The sequence below is a fragment of the Mustela nivalis genome (assembly GCF_964662115.1).
Source record: "Mustela nivalis genome assembly, chromosome: 3".
NCBI classification, from domain to species: domain Eukaryota; kingdom Metazoa; phylum Chordata; class Mammalia; order Carnivora; family Mustelidae; genus Mustela; species Mustela nivalis.
Window position 1 is genome coordinate 38067094 of NC_139022.1, and position 25226 is coordinate 38092319.

Here is a 25226-nt window from a genome sequence, read left to right on the forward strand (position 1 = left end):
ATTTGGATTTAAGACTTTTTTTTTTAACATGGTTAACTACCTTTATCTCAATTATCTCAATTAAAATACAGTTGTCATTTTATTGCTGTTAAGGCTTTCCATTGATTTAGAAAAGGTACAAACACATTACAGATGTCATTTGCTCATTATCCTTACCCTCCACTTGTACATTTAACTGTTTAATTATTATCTGTTCTCCATTACTTTCAGCTTCAGGTCAAGAAAGAAAAGGTGAGAAAAGGCAAAGAAAATCCATCAATAAATTTGTATCCCTGAAGACTGAAGGAAGAATTACAGTTTCTACCAGCCAATGTCTTCTGTAACAAGGAATCTAGATATTTCAAAGGCAGAATAAAATAGAACCATGTAAAAATGCCCCCATTGAAATCTGTTTTAAGTAATTTGGGATTATTTGGAGCTGTGATTTTTAGGTTGCTACATACACAGGAAAAAAACAAAAAAGTATTTCCAAAAATCAACAGTATGATTTCTGCATGGTAAGGTAACGTGATACAATTATGTATTTACAAAAAACATATATAATTTTTAAATGTGGGTAAAAAGCGGTACACCTTTTTAAAGAACACATTGTACATCTATAAAGACTCACACAGAGTTTGTCTTTTGTACAACCTCTCCAATACAGACTTAAAATTTTACTTGATTCCAAAATGTGTAGGTTCCTTTTGAATTTAATAACCAGCATTTATGACAGTACCTACTTGAAGGAGAAAAAGCAACTCAATTTTGCCTTTGAGAAACAAAGTGGATTTTCTCCACAAACAAAACGAGTGTAATAAAAGCCAAATGTCTTAACAGAGTGTTCATGATTTAAAAAATGAAACAAAACAAAACAACAAAAAAAAAAATCTACCTTAAGTCATCTTTAAAGTAAGCAGTTTCAAATCATATGGTATATGTAACAACTGGTTGAAAACATTTTACTTGAATATAATCTAACACATGCAGATACTATTTTTTAGTGGAAGTACACTTTACCTAGCATTATGAATATAATGCATGTTGATTAGTTTCTTCATACTCCATTATGAATGATCAGCTCTGATCCTTGCAATGGGAGCCTAAATCTGCACCCAAGAAAATGATGCCAGAGTACCTTTACTTTCAGATCTTCACTGCTTCAAATCAAGGGAAAGGACTTTGAAGTTGAGATGATTCCCATTGGCCTGGGTACCCACCAGTCTCCAAATTTATCACAAGAAAAATACAACCTCAGTAAAATCCAAACAATAGTGATTGTGATCATTACCAGCATGTTTCAATATTCTAACTTCGAGACACAAGAGTCCCAAGAACAGTTTTGCTGGTCTTGGTTATGCCACTTGGATTCACATCAGTGATGTGGGAAGCTCTAAGCTGTTACTTTTCATGTTTCTACCACACTCAGAATACAATGAAAATCCCTCTGGTCAGTATAAATAGGATTTTATTTTATTTTTTTAAAGATTTTTATTTATTTATTTGACAGACAGAGATCACAAGTAGGCAGAGGCAGGCAGAGAAAGAGGGGGAAGCAGGCTCCTGCTGAGCAGATAGCCCAATGCAGGGCTCGATCCCAGGACCCTGGGACCATAACCTGAGCTGAAAGCAGAGGCTTTAACCCACTGAGCCACCCAAGCGCCCCTATAAATAGGATTTTAAAACTGAAATGTTCATGGTATAATAAATGCAGGACAAGAATCCCCCTGAAGACCTCTCTTTCTGGGTTCCTAAGAACAGAGACACGAAGCTATATTTACATAAGATCTGATCAGAAAAAAAGGAAGTCAAAATACAGCGTTTTCTGTTGCACACTGAGTACCATTTCCATGAAAATCAGGGGAAGACAGATTTCTATTCCAGAAATATTGTGCCGGGGAGACAGTGGATAGAAGAGATGTGGGTACAACTGTAGCAACAATGGCTCAGAAACGTTAAATAGGGACTGGAGGAGATTATACTGAGTGAAATAAGTCAAGCAGAGAGAGTCAACTATCATATGATCTCACCTGTGGAGCATAAGGACTAACACGCAGTACACTGGGAGGAGGAGAGGAGAAGGGAGTTGGGGAAAATGGGAGGGGGAGATGAACCATGAGAGACTGTGGACTTTGAGAGAGAGACAGTTTTGGAGGAGGGGTTGGGTGAGCCTGGTGGTGGGTATTAAGGAAGACATATATTACATGGAGCACTGGGTGTGATGCATAAACAATGAATCTTGGAACTCTGAAAAAATGAAAGTTTAAATTTAGAAAAAAAAAATATTAGAAGGCCTTCCCAATAGCTTTATGAAATAAATGCTGTTACTTCTCATCCGAATTTTATGGATGAAGGAACAGAGGAAGAGAAAGAAGAGTGATGACATCAGGTTAGTAACTAGGAGAACTCAGTCTAAACCCAAATCTAAAACCAGTCAAAACTCTTATTAACTGTCCCATCTTTCAAAACATTACATACATTGCCACTAATTTTCTGTGAACAAGAGACCACATTGTTCTAGGGAATCTCTGACTACAGTCTATGTCTGGGGTACTGACATCTCTGTGAAACCTCCATCACCTTCTCTCAGATCACTGGTCCCCTCTGCACCAGTATCTAGCAGAAAAGAGAAAGGAAGTATGGTGTCATTTTCATGAAGTTTATGGAACCAGGAGCAAGGTGAATGAAGAAAGAACTTTTTCTATTACTCAAGTAGCTCCTAAAACTTGCAGGGATCATTTTAAATACCAGCCTTGCCATGGATCTTGCCCAGGCTACCTATTCCATAGATGAAGAAAGGGGTAGGCTCAGTGACTCAAACAAATTCACAGTTTGCCATAATACTAGGACCAGTCCTCAGGTCACCCATCTTCCAGACCACTGTCTCTGATTATCTCCTTCACCTGCCCTCCCTCCCAGACCCGATCAGACATTTCTGGAGGGGATTATGCTCCATGAAATAAGTCAAACAGAGCGTGGTGAATGCACACTCTACTTGGCATCATTGTTCGTAAACAATGAGCCAGGTTTTTTTTAATAAAGTTACTTCACATAACAATATGTATTTCCAGCTTCTCTTGAAAAGGAAGATGATGAGAAAGGGCAGGAAGAAGAGGACGACGAGATTCAAAAGACCCAATCAGACATTTCTGTGTAGCATCAATTCACAGGACAATGGACATGAAGTCTGTAATTCACAGCAGCTAATGCCACTCACCACTATAGCCCAAGTATTTGATCTTTCCTTGTTGGCCCCATGGCAGCATTCCTCTAGGGTTAGCTTATGAATATTGTGGGGGTCATTAATATTCTCCATCCAATATTCCTATTGGCTTCTCAGGGACGTATTAGCATTGTACTTCCCTAAGCCCTTGAGCTTATATAGGCCATGAATTCACTTTGGCCAAAGAAATGTGGAGAATAAATGGCATAGAACATACTTCTATAAAGAACTTCTCAAACTCAATACCCAAAAACAAATAAGTCAAAAACTGGACAGAAGACATGGACACTTCTCCAAAGATGACATACAAATGGCTAACAGACACACACAAAAAAGTGTTCATCATTAGCCATCAGGGAATTTCAAATCAAAACCACATTGAGATAACCACCTTATGCCAGTAAGAATAGCAAAAATTGACAAGGCAAGAAACAATAAATGTTGGAGAGGCTGTGGAGAAGGGGGAACCCTCCTACACTATTAGTGGGAATGCAAGTTGGTGTAGCCACTTTGGAAAACAGTGTGAAGGTTCCTCAAAAAATTAAAAATAGAGCTACCCTATGAGCCAGCAACTGCACTACTGGGTATTTATCCCAAAGACACAGATGTAGTGAAAAGAAGGGCCATATTCACCCCAATGTTCATAGCAGCAATGTTCATGACAGCCAAACTGTGGAAGGAGCTGAGATGCCCCTCAATAGACGGATGGATAAGGAAGATGTGGTCCATATATACAATGCAATATTGATCAGCCATCAGAAAGGATGAATACCCAACTTTTGCATGGATGTGGATGCAAACTGGAGGAGATTATGCACCATAAAATAAGTCAAACACAATTATTGTATGGTTGCACTTATTTGTGGAACATAAGGAATAGCATGGAGGACATTAGTAGAAGGAAGGGGAAAATGAAGGAGGAGAAGTCAGAGGGGGAGATGAACCATGAGAGACTGTGGACTCTGGAAAACAAACTGAGGATTTTAGTGGGGAGGGTTGTGGGGAAAGTGTTAGCCCAGTGGTGGGTATTAAGAAGTGCACGGATTGCATGGAGCACTGGGTGTTACATGCAAACAACAAATCATGGAACACTGTATCAGAAACTAATGATATACTGTATGGTGACTAAGATAATAAAAAAGAAAAAAAAAGGAATACTTTTCCCCCAACCCAATGATTTTTCAAGGTTTTTCATTTTACTAATTTTATTGTGTAGATATGTTTAGTAATCTCAATAGTCAAAATTATCTTAAGACATATACTCTGAGAATCGCTACTACAATCCTGCCTTATCTTTTTCCTGCTGCCAGTAAGTAACCACTTGTATTCCTTTCAGTTGTATTATGGGAAGAAGTTTTAAATGCCAAGCTGTGATTCACCATTCCTTTTTCCTCTTTGCTATGCTGAAGAACTGCTTGCTCTCAGAGCGTGCATCCAGGAATAAAGATGATGCAAAACCGAGCCCACAGACAGCCTCTGTGGGTTTTTAATGTGAGAGGGAAATAAACCTGTGTTTTAAGCAGAATTTGGGAGCTGTTTGTCACACTTATAATCCAGCCTGTCTTCATTAGTACCACCATGTTCAGAGTGGCAAATAATGCTACCTTTACAAAGGTGCCATGCATGGAATGTGCTGGCTGACCTCTGTGACGTGGGTAAAACAGCCTTGATCTTGAAAGAGCAGGGAGCGAGGAAGGCGAAGTACAATGCAGTCCCTACCGGTGACAGGGTTGTCTGCTCCCCACAGAATTCCTCCACACATTCCTGGAAACTTCACAGAGACCATCATACAAAACTAGCTGACCTTTCCCATCCCAGTCTAAATGGTCATCCCACAAATCTTGGAATGGTAGACTAGGAGAAACCATGAAGTCTACTCTAAGGGGAGGCCAGGTTTTCAGTGTTGTCACCAACTTGCCACCATGACGGAAATAATATTCTGCCCTGTTATCCCTAGCAGCCAGTAGTGACATGGGATCTATGACCACTGGCAGCTAAAGCAACAGAGAAACTCAGTTTCCACTTTTATTTCATTTTAATTACTCTAAGCTTAACTATTCACAGGCAACTTGTGACTACTGTTTGTGGACAGGCTGAAGTGGTTTTTCTGAAAAATTGATGGAGTATCGAGATCATGATTCAAAAACAGCCCCCCTACAACTCAATGTAGAGCTGTTGTTGTTTTTCAACTCTGTAAAATAATGGATCACCTTGGCTCTTTTTCCAGTACACATCTGAAGAGCAACATCTGTTTACCTCTGGTACTTATGCTGCACACATGAACTCTCCTAGAGCTCTGGGCTAGCATCTCCAAGTAGCTCACTCCCCTGCCAGGTCCTATGTTGTCATTCAAGAATGTGCTTCTGAGTATGTCTGCTCCTCCATGGAACATGATCCTTAAACATTGACTGTCTTTATCTCACTGTAAGCCTTAGGCATACACTTAGTACATGGCTTTGTGTCAAGCAATGTGATTCCGGCAATTCCCTAAAATGCCTATTTATCCTCTCTTTGTATCAACACATGTTCTGAATCACCTTTCCATCTCATTGCTATAGCTTGCACACCTGGACAAAATGAGGTACAAGACATAAAATAATCTATACGAAAACTAACACATGGGATTAAATTAATATCTGTGTATTTAAGAGTGACAGCCAAGGAGCACCTGCGTGACTCAGTCAGTGAGGCAGCAGACTCTTGATTTCAGCTCAGGTCATGATCTCGGGGGTCTGAGATCAAGCCCCTCATCAGGCTCTGGGCTCAGAGGTGAGTCTACTGGAGATTTTCTCTCTCTGCCTCTGCCCATCCCCTCCCTGCTGGCCGGGGGCTTGCTTGCTCTCTCTAAAATAAATAAATAAATCTTTTTTTAAAAAAAGTGACAACTGATTTGTTCTTGTGATTGGACACTGGTAAGAGAGGAGAGAGAAAATGGTCCTGGGTTTACCACCTGTGGCAAAATAACCATTACTGAGCATTTACTTTGTACAAAAACTCTATACATTTATTTAATTGTAACACCCTAAAAGGTAGATCCTGTTTATATAACCATTTTTATAGACTTTTGAGATCACATATCCAGTAAATGATGAAGCTGCTCTCAAAGTCAGACAGTGAGTCAATGCTGTCATTTTCTGGGTAAAAAAGGCAAGGTAAAAATTATTAAGAACTAAGAAGCAAGGAAAAAAAGTGCATATCTGTCCTGGATCTGTCATAATTTTCACAAAATTGAGCAAAAACTCAACTCTTCCAAGTTCATTCCTTTTAATAATATTTTTTAAGAAGTTGCTCTTGATCTTCCCCCAGATCACAGGAATACTATTAAAAAAAAAAACTACAGATATCAGATTTTAATCTAAGGTCTTGAACAGACCATAGGCATGTTTCTTAATGTACATCGCTTGGCCTGCAATGTCACCTGTAAAATGGTGCTAATACTGCCATTTCATAGATTTGTTATAAGGATTAAATGAAATAAGCCACAGAATTACCTGGCATGGTGCCTACTGCTCTAAGGGCTCAGAAATTTTCATTTTCTCAGTCCCTCTCAGCAATAATATCCCAATATTCTAAGTGAAACTGCCTCCATAAATCATTCTTTACCTTTCAGCAAACACTAATTACCTGGAAACACTATGTATGATTCATTTATGATCAGCCATGGTATACAATGAGTAGCCATTATCTGTGCCTTTCATGTAAAGAGTTTGTACCAAATCAATGCATAAATTTCAAGGTATATCCCTGTCTAAGTGGGAAAGAAAACCATTTGCTGAATAGCAATAAGGTCTTAATAGCAAAACTAGGAGTATAACACCGGTTAAGCAGAATGGCAAGGACACACATTGACACTCAACTTTAAGTATATATATATGGATACACACACACATTATATATATATAATGGACATTATAAATTATGTATTATTTCCAAACAATGGGAGATTTGGGGATCAAGCTATGCTTGAGAAATGGAGAAAAGGGGGTGCCTGGGTCACTCAGTGGGTTAAAGCCTCTGCCTTTGGTTCAGGTCATGATCCCAGGGTCTTGGAATCGAGCCCCACATCGGGCTCTCTGCTTAGCGGGGAGCCTATTTCCTTCTCTCTCTGCCTGCCTCTCTGCCTACTTATGATCTCTATCAAATAAATAAATAAAATATTAAAAGAAAGAAATGGAGAAAAGTAAATATAGAAAACCTCATCTGATGGTATATCTTCACTCAAAAATGAAAGAATATTTTCTATAAAGGATATTGAGACAACTAGACAACTGTTTATTAAATGTATCTACAGATAAACATATTAATAGACATTTATCTATAAAAAAAGAAATTAAGTTTCTAGAAGCAAACATTGGTAAATATCCTTACAGCTTTTTTTTTAGGTTTTTTTTAAAAGATTTTTTTTAAGATTTTTTTTTTTTTTTAGATTTTAAAACATTTTTTTATAATTTATTTATTTGAGAGAGAGAGAGAGTGAGGGAGACCCTGAGAGGGGAGAAGGTCAGAGGGAGAAGCAGACTAGCCATGGAAATGGGAGCCCAGTGCAGGACTCGATCCCAAGACTCTGGGGCCATGACCTGAGCTGAAGGCAGTCGCTTAGCCAACTGAGCCACGCAGGCGTCCCTTATAGCTTTCAAGAAAGGAAATTTTTAGGAGGAAATACATTTAAAATACATTAAGAAAAAAATTAAAATGACTACATAAAACTTTTCTTAAAGTAGTTTTACAAATATTAGCAACTGGATTCTAAAATCTACATAGGAACCTAGAAGTCCTGTAATAACCAAAGTCATTTTTAAAAAGAAAATTGGAGTCCTTATCCTACCTGATTTCAGGACTTAGTATAAACCCCAGCAATCAAGGTAATTTGGTTTTGGCGGAAAGATAAACATTTACATCAATGAACCAGAAAGGACATTCCAGAAATAGGCCCACACACAGATGGTCAATGGATTTTTTTTTCCCCAGTAGGGACAAGTCAAATGAATGGGAAAGAGACAATTTTTCAACAAACAATATTCAATCAACTCAATAACCAAAAGAAAAAAAGAAAAAAGAAATAGAACCCTGGCCCTTGTCTTACACCATATACAAAACACGAAACTTGCACAAGGATTACAAGCAAGCTCCGTGGGTTCTCCATGTCTGAGGCATCAGAGAACCCCCAGAGCAGGAAGTGAAAGTTATCAGCACAGAACCTGCCCAGAAGCTGGAATGAGAAATAGGATTAAGAATGATTAATAGGATTAAGAAGAATCAAAATGGTACCTTAGAGGCCCTGATACTTTATTTCATCCTTACTTCAAACTTGGGAGCTAGATACTTTTACTATCTCCACCCTACCAGTCCCCAAGAAGATAACGCTTAACCAGGGCTACACTACCTCTAACTAGGATAGCTGAGATTGGAAGGAAAGTCAGTTGGGCCCTGATACTTTATTTCATCCTTACTTCAAACTTGGGAGCTAGATACTTTTACTATCTCCACCCTACCAGTCCCCAAGAAGATAACGCTTAACCAGGGCTACACTACCTCTAACTAGGATAGCTGAGATTGGAAGGAAAGTCAGTTGGACCATGTGACCTGCTAATTATCACAGGACACTGTCTTTCCAGCATGACCATGTTCCAAACAAATTAAGGAAAATGTCAGTTGAAGAAAGTTCTATCGCCGATGGAAGAAACATTTGCTATCTTTTCCCCAAACTAAAAGAAATGGTTAAAACCAATGTATTCTTAGCAGGTTACTCAACTACACCCCAGCACAATATCTTAAGGGCTGTGAGCTGTAATCCTCTTCCCACCAGCCTAACCAGAGGTCACTGGCAGAGCTTCCACAAAAGCTGCTCTAATTGTCAGAAAATGCAGACGTTTCCTCTCACCATTTGCTCTGCCTGGGATTCACCTGGGGATCACTGAGCAGTCGTCCTGAACTAGAATCTGTACAATCAACCATTGCTTGTGGACTGATAGATTCAATAGAAAGAGCAAAGCTATCAAGAGAGTATTCAATTACAATTCTACTTCCCCCCAAAAGTAGGTGATACAGGTAACTTGACTACTTTTGGTGTGAGTTCTATAAAATGCCTGATTACTGTTGATGAGTAGATGTCAACCCAGTAAATGTCCCTGATCATTGGTCTCTCAGATTCAGAAGGGAACAACGCAAGCTTGGGGTTCTCCCATCCCCCCAAAATAAAGCAAGTGTGCCAGGCAGTCTTGGCTTCCCAGAGAAGATGGGACCAAAGTGGTTAGCGGGGGTCAGCAGACCTTGAGCCATCCTGTGCATTAGATGTCTGTCCCTTCTCTGGCGTGATCCTGGATCCAGTTCTCCCATTTCTGGGTCCTATCTCTGAGGTCCACTGAGGCTCATGCCAGACTCTACTCATTGCGGTCTAGGATCATGCTGAAATTTTTGCGATGATTGAGGCCACATAGAGAATACCTATGGCCAAATCTGGACCAGAAATCTCTTATAAAAATCTTTTATAAGATTTTTCTTATAAAAATCTCTTTTATAAGAGATTTTTAAAATCTCTTATAAAAAATAGACAGATATTTCTATAAGATTGTGAGTACACTATGTCCCTTAAGAAATCCTATTATTTAGGACATCTGGGAGACTTAGTTCATTAAGCATCTCTGTTTTGGCTCAGGTCATGATCACATGAGTGCTGAGAACCAGCCCCACATGGGAATCTGTGCTCAGATATCAGTCTGCCTGAGAGTCTCCCCGCCCCCATCCCTCCCCCTACTCATTTGCTCTCTGTTCTTCTAAAATAAAACAATCTTAAAAAAAAAAAAATCACGTACTTTACATAGTAGATCTCAAATGAAATTGGAGATAATCTAGCTTAGCATTTCCCAAATGTCCTTTCTTCATGATTTTTGCTCTGTCTGTATCCTGCCGATATTTTTACCTTTTTTAATTATTATTATTATTGAAGTACAGTTGTATGTACAAAGTTCTATTAGTTTCAAGTGTACCACACAGCAGTTGGACAATTTTCTACAACAGGCAGCGTGACAAATGTTGTTACCATCTGTCACCATACAATGTCACTAAAATCTTACTCACTTTGTCCCCTAGGCTGTACTTTTCATTGCTATGACTTAATTATTTGTAACTGGAAGTCTGCACCTCTTCGTCCCCTTCACCCATTTTGCCTATCCTTCCAATCCCCCTCCTTTCTGACAACCAACCAGCCAGTTTGGTCTCTTCGAGTTTATTTCTATTTTACTTTACTATTTTTTCATTTCTCACCTTTTTTTTTTTTTTTTTACTTAGCATTAATACTCAGAAAACTACATGCTTTATATAGTAATTATATTTATTCTAACATAAAACAAATAAATGAATAATACATTGCATCTCTCACCTAAAATCATCTCTACTGCCATCACTATATACAGATCTCACCTTCGTAAATACTCATCTCCTCCCATATATCTTTTCAGACGAACCAACTGGGTCCCAGGGCTGCTGACATAATTGGTGGCACGGCTGGGACTCACAGTCAGTTGTCTTGACTTGCAACCCAGGCTGCTTTATAACATGCTGACTCAAGTCCGTGAAGGAAGAGCATGATGGATGGCGCAACTTTAAAAACTGACTGCACTCCTGGGCTCCATGTCGTGATTAAGTGTCTATACAGATGTCTAAGCAAAAACAAAGCAACCCCACCGTACACACACACACACACACACACACACACACCCTGCCACACACACACAAAGAAATTCTTCCTCCTTCATGCTTAATTATTTTAGCACATATGCTTCTCCCATCCTCATGTTTTTATCCTTCATCTTCACCCTCACCAGTGTTCTCCTTCATTCAATCTCTGTCAGTGGTAACGACCTCTTCAAAAGTTGGAGCAAAGGCCAAGAGGTTGTACTTTGCCTGCAAATAATCATCTCTGTACCTAGCATTTTTGAGTGATTTACGCTGTTTTTTTAAGGCACTTTCCCAAGTTTTATCACTCTGAATCCTCACAATACTCCTGTACAGTACCTACTTAAGCTACACAGAGTATCTTTTTCAGGATGGCATGCTGGGATCAAAGAGACATCAGCCATATTTGTCCTACTAAGGAGAAAGAGGAAAAAGAAAAATTTAGTCAAGAGTTACCATAAAAATATCACAATATATCTGTTAATCGATTCCCCCTTGACCACATGTTTGTACTGCTAACATAAGTGATATGAGTGTATTCATGCCATTCTAGGAAATGAACCCTATTTCAATAAAACGTTCTATTTTATCCATTAAATTAAACGATGGGCTCATGGAAGCTGTCACTGAAGTCAGTTCAACATTCCAGCCCTTCATGAACAGAATAAAGAGTGACAGCCTCTTGATTAGAATGAATTTCTTTTCTATGGAACCACATGCAATATCCGTCTCCCTAATGGTTCTAAAGTCCTTGAAGTAGTGGCTATGGCAGTCAAAGGAAACAAACAAGGCTCCCAGGAGGGGACAAAATTTTTTCAGCTAGAACCACAAGAGCTCTGGAGGAAAAATAATTCCTTACCACATACCAGACAGACACATGGACAATGTTGGGGACCAAAGGCAGCCTCTTCAGCAATTTGATCATGCTTAATGTTGTCAGCCCAAGATATGGGATCTAGTAACCTAGGAATACAGGTCCCACACACACCCCAGGTCCCACTGGGTGGGTTTCATCAAGTAAATCGCTCTTTAAACAAAACACACACACAGCTGCTTTTGAAAGTTCACCAACTTTTAAAGGTCAGTTATAAATTTCCACAGCATACCATGTGGAAGCCTGATGAGCTTCAGAGTAAATGTGACTCTCTAATTGACACCCTCTTCACGCGGAAGAGTTCACTCACCTCAACCTGACCTAGCATTTGCCAGTTCATCTCTCTCCCACCACCAATTACACTTTGTGAGAATAAATTTTAGTGGTTCTGCAATGATTATATTAGACCATACAATAAAGTCTTTGCCTTTCTGTGAACTCATAATACAACATCTTGAACTCTGGTCTCCCATCACCTCTCTTCACTCTACTATTAGTTCAGGTCCAACACATCCCTTGGCTTCTCTTCCTTCTCCAATGCTGAGTCACTGTGCCTGCCCATTTATAAATGATGCTAAATAAAATATAAAAAATGAAGGGGTGCCTGGGTGGCTCAGTGGATTAAGCCGCTGCCTTCAGCTCAGGTCATGATCTCAGTGTCCTGGGATCAAGTCCCGTGTCAGGCTCTTTGCTCAGCAGGGAGCCTGCTTCTCTCTCTCTCTGCCTGACTCTCTGCCTACTTGTGATCTCTCTCTCTGTCAAATAAATAAATAAAATCTTTAAAAAATATATATAAAAAATGAAACCTGCTGGAAAGTGCCCCTTTCCAAACCACACACTGACTAAAAAAATTTTAATACTTATGACAAAAAGATATGTTGGTACCATTAGAATATAAGGAGGTCTTTAAAAATTAGAGAATAAAGCAAACACCCTGTAGGAAAGACTTTGGCAGATAACATAGGGCACCAAGTTACATGTGTAAATTACTGGTAAGTAAGTGTAAACCACTCAAAATTAAGTAATCAGCAATCAAATGTATCAATTTTAAAAATAAGACATTTCCTGTCTGGTGATTGGCCTATTTTTAAAAAATACTAATTCCCGGTTTTGGCTATGGTATGAGAAAATAAATTCTCCTAATATGTTTGTGGGAATAAAAGTTGGCCTGCTCTCTATGGAAGGCAACTTGCAATGTATTTAAGCAAAGTTAGAATGAGCACCCCATGTATTAAAATACTTGCATTCTTAAAAATTATCCTGAAGGGGGTTCCTGGGTGGCTCAGTGGGTTAAGCATTTCCCTTTGCCTCAGGTCATGATCCTGGTTATCCTGGAATGGAGCCCCACATAGGGCCCCCTGCTCAGTGGAAAGCCTGCTTCTCCCTCTCCCACTCCCCCTGCTTGTGTTCCCTCTCTAGCTGTGTTTCTCTCTAATAAATAAATAAATAAACTTTAAAAAAAAAAAATAGAACTTCCCTATGACCCTGCCATTGCACTCCTGGGTATTTACCCCAAAGATACAGATGTCGTGAAAAGAAGGGCCATCTGTACCCCAACGTTTATAGCAGCAATGGCCACAGTCACCAAACTATGGAAAGAACCAAGATGCCCTTCAATGGACGAATGGATAAGGAAGATGTGGTCCATATACACTATGGAGTATTATGCCTCCATCAGAAAGGATGAATACCCAACTTTTGTAGCAACATGGATGGGACTGGAAGAGATTATGCTGAGTGAAGTAAGTCAAGCAAAGAGAGTCAATTATTATATGGTTTCACTTATTTGTGGAGCATAACAAATATCATGGAGGACAAGGGGTGTTAGAGAGGAGAAGGGAGTGAGGGTAAATCAGAAGGGGAGGTGAATCATGAGAGACTATGGACTCTGAAAAACAATCTGAGGGGTTTGAAGTGGCGGGGGTGTGGGAGGTTGGGGTACCAGGTGGTGGGTATTATAGAGGGCACAGATTGCATGGAGCACTGGATGTGGTGAAAAAATAATGAATACTGTTTTTCTGAAAATAAATAAATTGAAAAAATTATCCTGAGGAAGCAGCAAAGATGAAACAAAAATTTCTATGAAGGGTTACTCCTATTATAGCAGTACTTATCACATTATAAATTTGGAGACAGGGGTCTGAAATTATTGAACTGGTTAAATGAATTATGTTATATAGAATGTGATAGAGCAATTAAAAATAGTCGTGTAGAATTATTAATGTGTACAACATGTAAAAATGGAAGGTAAATCACATACTCTAACATATACAGAATATTTTTCATATAAGAAATATTGAGGGATGTTTGGGTGACTCAGTCGATTAAGTGCCTGACTCTTGGTTTCAGCTCAAGTCATGATCTCAGGGTCAGGAGATCCAGCACCATGTTGGTCTCTCTATCACTCTACCCACCTCTTTCTCTCTCTCCCACCCCTGGCTTTCTAATAAAAGAAATATATTTAAGCTGTAAGAGTTTTTGCTTTGTGATTTTTTCAAAAATTCCAAATTTCTGTAACACACAGGTATAGTTTTCATCATCAGATTCAAGGCGTATGTACCATGTCCTTACTCAATCAGCATCAATGCCCCAGATACACATTATTCAATCCATTTTATCTACCTTGGATATTTTTTAAATGTTATTTCATATGGATGAAAAACTCAATGCACTCCCACATGGCATGATCATATTTGTAGCCATTCCACTCACAGGAAGGGTCCACTTCAAGCTCATGAGAAGTACTATATAGATGGAACACAAAATCTGAGCGCCCAAAGCTAACTGTCCTCTCAAGTGTGTTATGTTTTCCATGGTGGCCAATTAGAATACGCTCTATAGAGGATCCTGACACTTAATTTTTCTCTCATCTTCATAAGCCAATCAATAGGTCAGAAGTGTAGATATCCTTCAGACACAGAGTGAGTCATTCTACATCAACAATCCAGGGTCTCAGTGTCAGAGACACTGAGTCCAGTCTTTAAACTCTTCTATTTAAGGCCATAAGTAATCCTGAGGCAATGATTCAGATGTCCTGGCCTTAATGGATAAGAACTGGGAGACCCTGTGCTCCATTTCCTTGTGCCATTTCTCCATTAAAACCATGCTCTGAGTCGTTTTCTAAAGGGCCCTAGAGAATTGGGCAATTCATTGAATTTGCTCTGCTGCATTAAAATAGCAGTCCACAGGGTACCACTTGTACTTCATTCCAGAGATCAATGGCGCACTCCATCCAATGCAGAAGAAATTCACAGTCATCCTTTTGCACCAGAGTTTGAGTCCGAGGTCAGTTTCAAATTTCACTCCCAACCATATGGCTATTTCCTCAGGAGTAAGTCGTCCGTGGGCAATGATCAAAAAACTGAGCCACGGACAGAAAAGCAAGTGCCGCCATGGGTCCTGCAGCATTTTCTGGGAAAGTGAGTACCTTTCAGAGGACTGAAATACAATACTTGAGCTATTTTCATCCCAATCTTCAATGTGATTTGACTTAAAAATTTCTACATGTGATGACTTCATAAAGAGTTGGAAATACGAGTTAAAGCTCAGTGAATGCCTTTAATACTAGTAGGACTGGTTTTGAGGTTGTAGTTGAGGAGGTGATGGAGTGAATTTTTTTGAAGCCAACGGCATCATCTTACTTCCCTAAAGTAATGAAATATGTAAGACACTGGTCGTGCCTGTAAGAAACAATGGTGCCTCCCTAAGTGTTATCAATAGCGGCCCAAATGCCCCTGCTGAAATCTCAGTATTTATTTAAATTAATAGCCTGGATCAGTCACTCTTTCTAAGCAGATCTTGTCTGCTTATTATTCCTTTTCTTTAGTCTGCTTTAGAAGGAAGACCAAATGTGAAGCAAATTGGACAACTTGAGCCAATCAAGAAATGTCCTAGGGATCAGCTGGTTTTCTCACAGTATACTCTTTCTTTCTTTTCAGCTAGTCCTGGGCTTGGCTTTGATATTGAGACAAGAGGTTAGTCAAGGATGGGAGATTATAGCCATGTACACTTAAACAGCAATCAAGCCCCAGATAGATGTACATTATGTCATCAATTTGATCTTTTCCCTGTGGCAAGCAGCTCTCAACCACCCATCTTTATTTCAGGGGAAATGGCCAAACCCAATTTCACAGGTAAAATAAAGTCCATTTTCCCCATGAGGTAGCCATTTATAAACAGGATGCCTGGCCTTGAAATAGAAGGGGCTTTATTCTTAGACAAAAGGTCAGAGACATCTGGCCTCAATATTGTGTTCTGTTGGCAATAAAACATTTTCTCTCTTGGAAAACTTCAATGTTGAGGACCAGTTAGGAAAATTGCCAGTCTTGTCCTAGTTAACAGAGCTAAAATTTATTCTTAATATTTGTTCTCTTATAATTTAATAGGAGTCTAACAATATCCAACTTCCTTTTAGCATTTTGCATCAAAGTATAATAAAAAGATACGGTAAAGGGGCTTTTAGAGAGGATAAAAACTTTATGAGCATAAAGTCTCTAGTTAAATGCTTGTGGATGCTTATTTAGCTGTTTTTCTTCATTAAATATGAATTATAGCTCTTTAAATGCTGATTTGGAAATCAGGAAGGTTTAGTTTTACTCTACTGCTTTATATCCACAGGCAACATAAATCTATTTAAAAGCTGATTTAAGAAAGCAACTTGGGGAAGCAAATTGCTGGTGATTTGATCCCTTGAATTTTGCATGCTACATAATCAGAATCAGGTTGTACTGAGTACCAAAAAGGTTCGTTTGAACGTGACTGAAAAAGAAAATTATTCCTTAAAAGTCACAGGATGGGTAGTGGTGGAGCTCAGGGTTAAGCTGCAAAACTCAGCACATGTTTCAAAAGCCAAACAAGGCCCCATCAGAGACAGAGAGGGTAAGGAGAAAGTCTGAGGTGTTTTTTTTAAACATCCATATGTTGGCTTCTTCATTGGAAAATATTCCTAATTAGTAAAACCACAACCCCAAATGCAGCAATACATGTGGATTATCATTTTAATACTAAAAGCAAACTAGTTTTGTTCATATAACATTAAACTGATCATTATGAATAGGACAAGATCTTGTTCTCACATTCAGCAAAGTGGACTCTTTGAGATCAAGGTTATCCTCATTCACCAAGCCACTATTTCGTAGTCTTCCACAAAACAAAAAAAGAAATGGGGTAGAGACATCCCTATTTCCAGCTCACCCTACAGTAATTTATTATCCAAAGGGACATCAGGAATTGATGGAATTGAAAACTATTGTATAGCATTGACAGGGTTGTTTTAATACTTCTCTCAATCTGTGGTGACAGAAACTGATTTACTTCCCATTTGCCAGCAAGAGAAAAATGGACTTTCTACGCACTATGTACTAACACACAATCTCCCTCCCAACTCCCTAACTACAAGGCAAAATCAACACACACGCACACAGGCAGACTTTTCATCTTTCTTGTTTATTGCAGGATTCTCAGCAACAGACTCTAGTACTTAAATTCATTCTTTTGACTTAATAACCATGTGTCCAATTGTACAGCATATGACCCCATCAATTTCAGCTATTTAAACAAGCACATTCTATGACAGCAATGCCTGACAGCTTTTTGTTTGGCTGACACATAAATCCCCTTTGCCAACCCCCAACAGCACAGGTAGATTTCAGTATATTTTTTTTTAAATAAAGCAAAAAAAAAAAAAAAAAAAACAGGCACATTTTCAAAGCCTTCCATTTTTTTACTAGTAAATCAGAATCAATCATTCAGAGTGAAGTCAGTATTTTTTTGCTTTAATTTTTTTTTTTTGCCTTCAAAGGGTAAAGAAAAATTATACAGTTGTTATTTCATCAAAAAATGGAATTTTTTAGCCAACTTTCAGAACTCAAGCTGGAAAGGTGGCAAGAAAAACAAGCAAACTTGCTAATGCAATTTTATTACTGTGTATTGTGGCAATCTTTCAATGAAATTACTGTAGTTATATGAAAGATTCTACTGGACAGGAACCACTCCACTGGTGAAGCATGATGGTTACAGAAGTTATTTCAGGAAAAAAAAAAAAAAAAGTCTCCTTTCTCTTCAATCTAAACCACTCTGGACATGTTTTAAACAAATTCCAACCTACTTGCACATCAAAGATGTTGTACTGACAAGACTACTACTTACTTTAAGATAAGGAATAGAGAAACTAAGTTTGAGGCAACAGAGAAGTAGATGTGAAAACATAAGGGCAGGGCTGCCTGGCTGGATCAGTCAGCGGAAGGTGTGACTCTGGATCTCCAGGTCAGGAGTTCAAGTCCCACATTCAGTGTTCAGATTCAAGCTACTAAACAAACCAACAAAAACAAAAAACAGAAAACAAGACAAAAAAAGGGGGGGGAAGGGCTTTAAGCCACTGCTTAAGAACCCCCCCCCCAAAAACAAACACAAAAGGACTACATCACTCAGTATAGGTAAGATAACAATTACACAGATAAAGTAACCAATTCTTTGAAATTTCCCAAACTCTCCCCTGAGAGAGTTATTATGGAGAACCCAAGTAAAAGTAGTTATCAAGTTGCTTAACTAAGACTCAGTTATAACTAAGGATTTTCTTAATAAACTGGCATAATTCAGTTCCTGATGTCACTTTGGATAATAAATTACTGTAGGGTGAGCTGGAAATAGGGATGTCTCTACCCCATTTCTACCCTCTGGCAACAAAGTAAGATATTTTTCCCAACAAGGTAAATAAGTTGTTGGAAGAAAAGGAAAAATACACAGAATAGTCTCAGTCCTGTCATTTAATGCATTGCTCTAAATCATGGGGGGAGGTAGGTAGAGGAAATTTGTTTTTCTTTTCAGGTAACTCCCCCACCTTCCCTCACCTCACCATAAGGGATTCTCAAGTTCTCCAGAGAGAATGAGTTCTTAGTTGAGGCCTAAATCCTGTCATTGTAGGATGATTCTTCAGCCAATATGTGAACCAGCATGGATGTTTCTATTTCTTCATATGATGGGATCTAAACTTATCCAAAAAGCTAGAGAGGCCCCATCTGTTCCCAATGGAATGGCAAAGTATGCAACAATAGTTGCATCTGGATTACTTAAATTAAAGAACAGGGGAAATCCTAAAATGTCTGTTTACCTGATCCACCACGTGTGTGTGGCAGCAGAAGGCTTTGTTGTGGGAGCAATGACTCTTGGTATGGGCTATTCCATGGATAAGAAATTCTGGGCAAAGCCTAAACCTTAGGAGAAGCGGTCTTGGTTTTGTTGCTGGTGCTTGCTGATGCTTGTTCGGCATCTCATATTGCATTTTTATGTTCATGTTGAAAACAAATCATTTGAATGGGTCAGACAATAGCACAGTAATTTAAATATTGGCTTCCTTTCTTGCAGCTTGATTTGCCTGGTAACCAAATTACTAGTGACCAGTTAACTAGCTAGGTCATTCAGGGGAGTCCAATTAGCACAAAAGAAATACATCTCTTCTAAATGCACTTGATAGTAGTAAAACACACTCCTTTTTAAACTCTTCTGTCAAAATTCGTTAGAAGAGAACAATATGGCAATCCTGGAGTACTCCAGTTACTGCAGAATATCACATGCTTTTGATGTTATGTGGGAATCCCATTTAACATTTCTCTAGATGTTTTGCAGACTGAATGAGTACTTCACATTTTAGGGCTGGATGGCTCTTAACCCTTTCAGAACACTGCATGGAATACAGTATTATAAGCTTCCCCACAACCGAAAGTACGTGTATTTAAATCAAACCCAGAAAGCTGCTAACAGCTGCTTAGAAGTAGTATTTATTTCAGAATCATACTTGTAAATATGAGAATAACTTCACTGTGGATCCCAGTTTAGCATTTTTTGGTAACTACAGGGTTGTATTTACACTGTTGTTGTATTAGAGTAATTTTTAGATGTTAGCTTGAAATAGAAATGTGCATTTTAAGTACTAATGCAAAGGTAAATGAAAAACACTTTTTAAATGTATGACATTTGTCTCTCTGTAAGATTCATAAATGTTAACAAATTACCTATACTGAAGTGATTAATGATTTATCAGCAAGGTGGTTTGGTCAGACATTATACAGAAATGTTGGTATACTACAGGATGCTTTATTACCATTGTGAATTGTTCTGGTCTAACGTGAATGTATGTTCTATCTACTAAATACAGTCTCTCGTGATGCACAGTCATACTCCTGACTTTTGTTGAGGCATCCTACTCATCTGACTCCTCATTCAGAATCTTTTGTCTAAATCTTATATCCTCTTTTTGGAAGGGAAAAAAAAAATCATGTGATCCACACACTGGCCTCCATTAAGTCATAGCTCAGAGGTTGCTGAACGAGTGTATTCATGGATAGAACTAGGAGTTATATTTTATTTCTATTCAAATGGATGCCTGGGTGGCTCAGTCATTAAAATGTCTGCCTTTGGCTCAGGTCAGGATCCCAGGGTCCTGGGATCAAGTTCACAATCGGGCTCCCTGCTCAGCAGGAAGTCTGCTTCTCCCTCTCCTACTCTCCTTGCTTGTGTTTCCTCTCTCACTGTGTCTCTCTGTCAAATAAATAAATAAAAATCTTAAAAAAAAAAAAAAACTTTCTTTAAAAAAAAGAAGAGAGTTTACTATAACCTGGCTTTTCCTCAATTTCCAAAGCATTCAACTGAGCCTGAACTATGCTTACTATTATACATGGATTACATATATGTATGGCATAAGACAAAATGTCCTAACACTTTCTTGGAAGTTAATTCAGAACAGGAAAGGAAATCACTGGTGTGGAAGAGAGAGGGAATGAGAAAATATCCATGCCCATTCTAGTAAGGACTGTGAACAAGAACAGGGCTGAATTTCACTTCCTTCTCCTGCTGTCCCCATTGCTTCCAAGGGAAGGATGTTGACCAGCGGTTGTTAAGATCAGTTGGGAAATCAGAACCTTACTAAGGATGGACCTCAACTAGAAGCAGGAAAGGCCTAGCCAACCCCTACTCACCTGAGAACTTCCCAATCTCTTGGAGACATTTAAATAAAGAATGCTCACTAAACCCATTATACTTCTTCTTGCCTCTTCCCGGTCACATTAATTCGTTATGCATTACTGAAGTAAACAGAGAAACAGGTATTTTATAGTAAAGAGTTTTTTTCTTTATTTCAAGGTGGATATCCTCATCTTTTGAAAGTGATCCTCAATTTAAATTGGCAAGTTCATGAAGTATCTACTATATATTATGTAATAAAGTCCCTGTTGGAGTACAGTTTCAATAAACCTAGCATTTAATATAGATAAGATACTACAAAAAGATAATTCAGATCCAGATCAAAGATACAGAAACTCTCTAATAGGAGACCTAAATCAAGAAGGAAAAATGTGAACTTCTGTATCCGTGGAACAAAGTAAGACTCTTAAAGAAATACTAATAAATATCTGTAATTATTTAGAGTAGGGGTTATTCAGTTGGAGGGATCAGCAAACCTAGATTTCAAAGACTTCTTTGTGGAGGCCATAATTTGAAAAAGGATGAAAAGTAAATTGTCTAAGACTGATGAATCACAGAACTGTATCCCTTAAACAAATAAAAATTTATGTTAATTTAAAAAAAGAAAAGGAATCCCAGGGTCCTGGGATCGAGCCCCACATCTGCTCAGCAGGGAGCCTGCTTCCTCCTCTCTTTCTGCCTGCTTCTCTGCCTACTTGTGGTCTCTCTGTCAAATAAATAAATAAAATCTTAAAAAAAAAATCCAAGTCTTTCCTAACCCAATTTGCCACTCTCCAAGAAGGATTCTGGGATTCTAGAAATCTAGTTAACCATTAACGCTTTACACCACATTTGATAAAATTCCATCCTTAGGAAAACACTGAATTTTGTGGTGTTTTACAGGTCGATAAAGGGAGGCTGCCTGACTTCAACTTTTGTAGGTAATAAGTCATGCAACTAAAAATGAATCCAAGTCCTCCTTCTTCAAGTCCAGATTATTTCTCCTAAATAAGCACAAGAACTGATGGTGACCATGAACCATTCATTTAAAATATAAAAGCGGGAATGAGCCCCATTTGGAAAATTTATGTAATAACTCAGGATGAAAAATCTTCCACACTGAGGATCTCTGTAAGTCAGAATGGCACAGAGCCAGGTCTGGCATAGACCTGAGTGTGTCTCTTGGGCCACTCTACTGCAGACCTAAAATCCTTGTTCTAATTGAAGTGAAACTCAAGTGACTTTTGTGTTGGAGCCATGGTGGGATAGCAGTGGGGAAATGTGAACTTTCCTAACGCCTTCTTAGTTCTTAGTTGATGAATGCTGATAAAAACTGGCCTGACAGAGAAGAAAAAAGAAATAAAATACAGTACCAATAGAAAGAAAAAGAAAAAACCACCATTCCCTTCCCACCTTCCAGTTATGATATCTCAGTTTCATTAGGATTGTGAAGAAAAACGAAATCTCTTCAAGCCTAATGCAAAATTGTTTATCCCTTTGTAGCAATATCAGGCTCCGCTCAGAAGAGGCAAGCAAAACAGCATTTTGGAGTTTATGAGGAAAATCATTTTCTAATTTTCTCAGAATTCAAATGAAAGCTGTGGTTTGAAGCCACTGAAACAGAATTAAATGTGAAGTATAGAAGGGATTAATTTCATAAATTTCTTAAGTTGTTGATGGAACCATCTGGCAGTTTGAGAGATAACCATTAAAGTCTATACAAGAAAATTTCTTTCTGTAAGATTATAATGACTAAATATTATAACAGCAGGAGAATAAAAACTAATGCATATTTTATCATTGAAAACAAACACTCTGGACTCTACAGTCATGCGGAATTTCCGCTCACTTCTAAAGGAAACCAGCTAATGGGAGATAGGCCCCTTCAAAAACCTCAGAGGTACCCCTTCACGTGATCTCAGAGGCCTGCCGAGGAATATTCCCCTGCACTTCTCTGAGGACAACTGTGACCCAGAGAAGTTGGGGACAACCGGTGTCAAGTCTAAATGGTACCTATGAGGTTTGAATTAAGATCATTCTTGCTCAAACACTATATGCCACAAAATCGCACTGCCGCCTATAGCAATCAACACTACCTGGCAGGTGTAAGTGAGGACTAGGAACTTCATCTTAATTACCTACCCAGGTGTTTCTGGCCAATCTGAGAGTCAATGATTTGCCAAGTGTTTTCCAGATCATTCTCCCTTCTGTTTCTCAATGCAGTCCTGATTGAATTATCATCACTATTCTAAGAGACTAGGTTCCATTTCAAAGTAACTGGGCTCACAGACAAAAGCCATATACCTTATGCTTGGATTTCATCAGAATCCCCCAAGAAGCCAGGAAAACATAAAGACACCTTGACACCACCCCCCCACCCCACCCCACCCCCCGGGGGGGAAAAAAAGCAGTTCCCTCAGATTGAGCCCACATATCCATATTTTAATCAAGTCCCCAAGTGTTCCTAATACCTCTTTAAATCTGATGTCTCCATCTAGAACAGGTGGTCAGACAGCCTTCTCAAACCCAAGTAAGTGGGACTGATGTCCACCTCCAGCATGTGTGGGGTGGGCAGCTTCACACAAATCGTTTCCCCTCTTTATAATTTTTTTTTTTTTTTGGCCTGAAAAATGGAGGTCATTCATAGCCAAGCCATAAAATTCTTACAAGGACCAATGAATACCTGTGTTCGGAAGAGAGTATGGGGCACCACCTCCAGGTCAGCAATTGTTCATCCATGACTGCTCTGAAAGTCCCACAGCTGGAGAGCTGAGCGAGGCTTCCAGAGAAAGTACCCAGTACAAGCTCTTTCAGGGCAAGGCTGCTCCCCACAGATGCCCCCCAGGACTCGGGAGACAAAGGACGCGTCAGACAGGAACAGGGTTTTAAATACCTGAGCTCTGCACAAAGGGACGGATGGCTGCCGGCTGCTGGGGGGCCAGGGCGGGAACCCCCCCATCCTTTGTCGAGTGCAGTCCCCCCTCTATCTTCACCTCAGCCTCTCGGGAGGCCCCTCCACGAACACCTCACCCGGCTCCTTCCACGGCTCACTCCCGACACAGCTCCGGCAAGCAGTCAGTATTTTCCTCACCGGGCTCACAGGAGTGATTCGAAACAGCCTTGGAAGCCGTCAGTCCTCACACAGCCGCGCCGCTAGCACAACCTCGATCAAATACGCCAGGGGGGGCGCGGACAACCGGTCTGAGGCGGTCTGGCCCGGACAACCGGTCTGAGGCGGTCTGGCCCCGGATGTAGAAACCTTCCAGGCCAAACCACGTGACAAAGGCCACGCAGTGGGTAAGCGGAACCACGGAGACGGCGGAGGGCCCGGGATTCGGAACCTCAGGAGCTCCCAGGGTGAAACGTGCGACAGCCCCGCGCTGCGCCCAACGCAAGCAGAGACGGGAGCAAGGCCCAGGCCACCACACACGGGAAGGTGGCCGCTTTCACAAACAAGGAAGCCGGCTTACGGGGCTCGTCATGGGGGGCAAGACGAGGTCTTCGTACCTGCCACCGAACCTTCAAGTTTCTATGGAAGCCTTCCCTGGCTTCAGGCGTTGACCCTCCGGAGGATCTCTGCCACACGAGCTCCCAGGAGACTGCGTGTGTCCTGGAAATCAGCTGCTCGCGAGATAATTGTAGGCAGCTGTGCCCAATCCAAGGCTGGGGAGGGGTGAGGAGGAGCCTCTGACTGCCTGGGTCCAGCCCCAGGGTCAACCCGGGGTGCAGTCCTCTCACCGATGTCCCATATATCCCAACAAACCCATATATTATGCTTTGCCCACTTTTGCACCGTTCCCCCCCATCAGCTGCTCCAAGAACGTTTCTATGATATTCTGGCAAGGTTCTCCCAGGCTCCCTAACCCCCCTCATCCTCACCTCGGCCTCTGCTCTGCACGGACCCAGCCCTGGCTACCACGGGTCTGTAGCCTTGGCACTGGTAACGAAACTGGATGCCAGCTTGGTGATTCGCTCCAACCAGGCACTCCAAAGTCCTTGCTCGCCATCTTTCCACCTTCATCACCACCACGGCCATTCTCAGGCCGGCTACCCTCAGACTCCTGAAATCTCCAAAACGCACCCTTGAGTCTAAAACGATTCTGTATGTCCTATGCCTGGAACTGCTCCCCGCTCTGGCTTGGACCTGCAGTGTTAACTCCCTTTCTCCAAAACATTAATAGGAGCCCTTAACAAATGACCACAGAGACAAAGGCCAGATCTCTCTTGTTTCTTTCTGTGTTCAACCATGAATTTGTTTTGAATGAATCCACAAGTGAACAATTCCTTTTGGTCTTCTGATTTTCCCAATATAAATCAAGAAATGATTTGGAGCTTTTTTTTTTTTTTTTTTGAATAAATGATATCTAGGTCATACCAGAATCAGCGACTAACATGTAGCAAATTTCATGGTACTCACAGACAGTGGCTATTAAAGATCACTATATTTACTTACTCACTCCTACATGCAGCAGACATCTACTGAGTGCCTTCTGGACGTCAGAAACTGTTCCTGACACAAGG

General features: G+C 39.9%; 1 long non-coding RNA gene and 1 pseudogene across 4 annotated transcripts in view; one reads left to right on the forward strand and one right to left on the reverse strand.

Annotated features, from left to right (window-relative positions):
• Nucleotides 1–25226, reverse strand: part of LOC309861338 — a 650329-nt gene that overhangs the window by 514593 nt on the left and 110510 nt on the right. For 2 of the 3 annotated variants that reach the window (XR_014309882.1, XR_014309883.1), the window contains exon 1: nucleotides 23599–23907. The exons of the other annotated variant lie outside the window; for it this stretch is intronic. This is a non-coding gene — a long non-coding RNA (uncharacterized lncRNA). Of the gene's footprint in view, nucleotides 1–23598; nucleotides 23908–25226 lie in introns of those variants that run through there. 3 annotated transcript variants of the gene reach the window in all.
• On the forward strand, nucleotides 18702–18966 carry LOC309861908 (HIG1 domain family member 1A, mitochondrial pseudogene; annotated as a pseudogene). The gene has a single exon. The product of its transcript is annotated as an HIG1 domain family member 1A, mitochondrial pseudogene (transcript).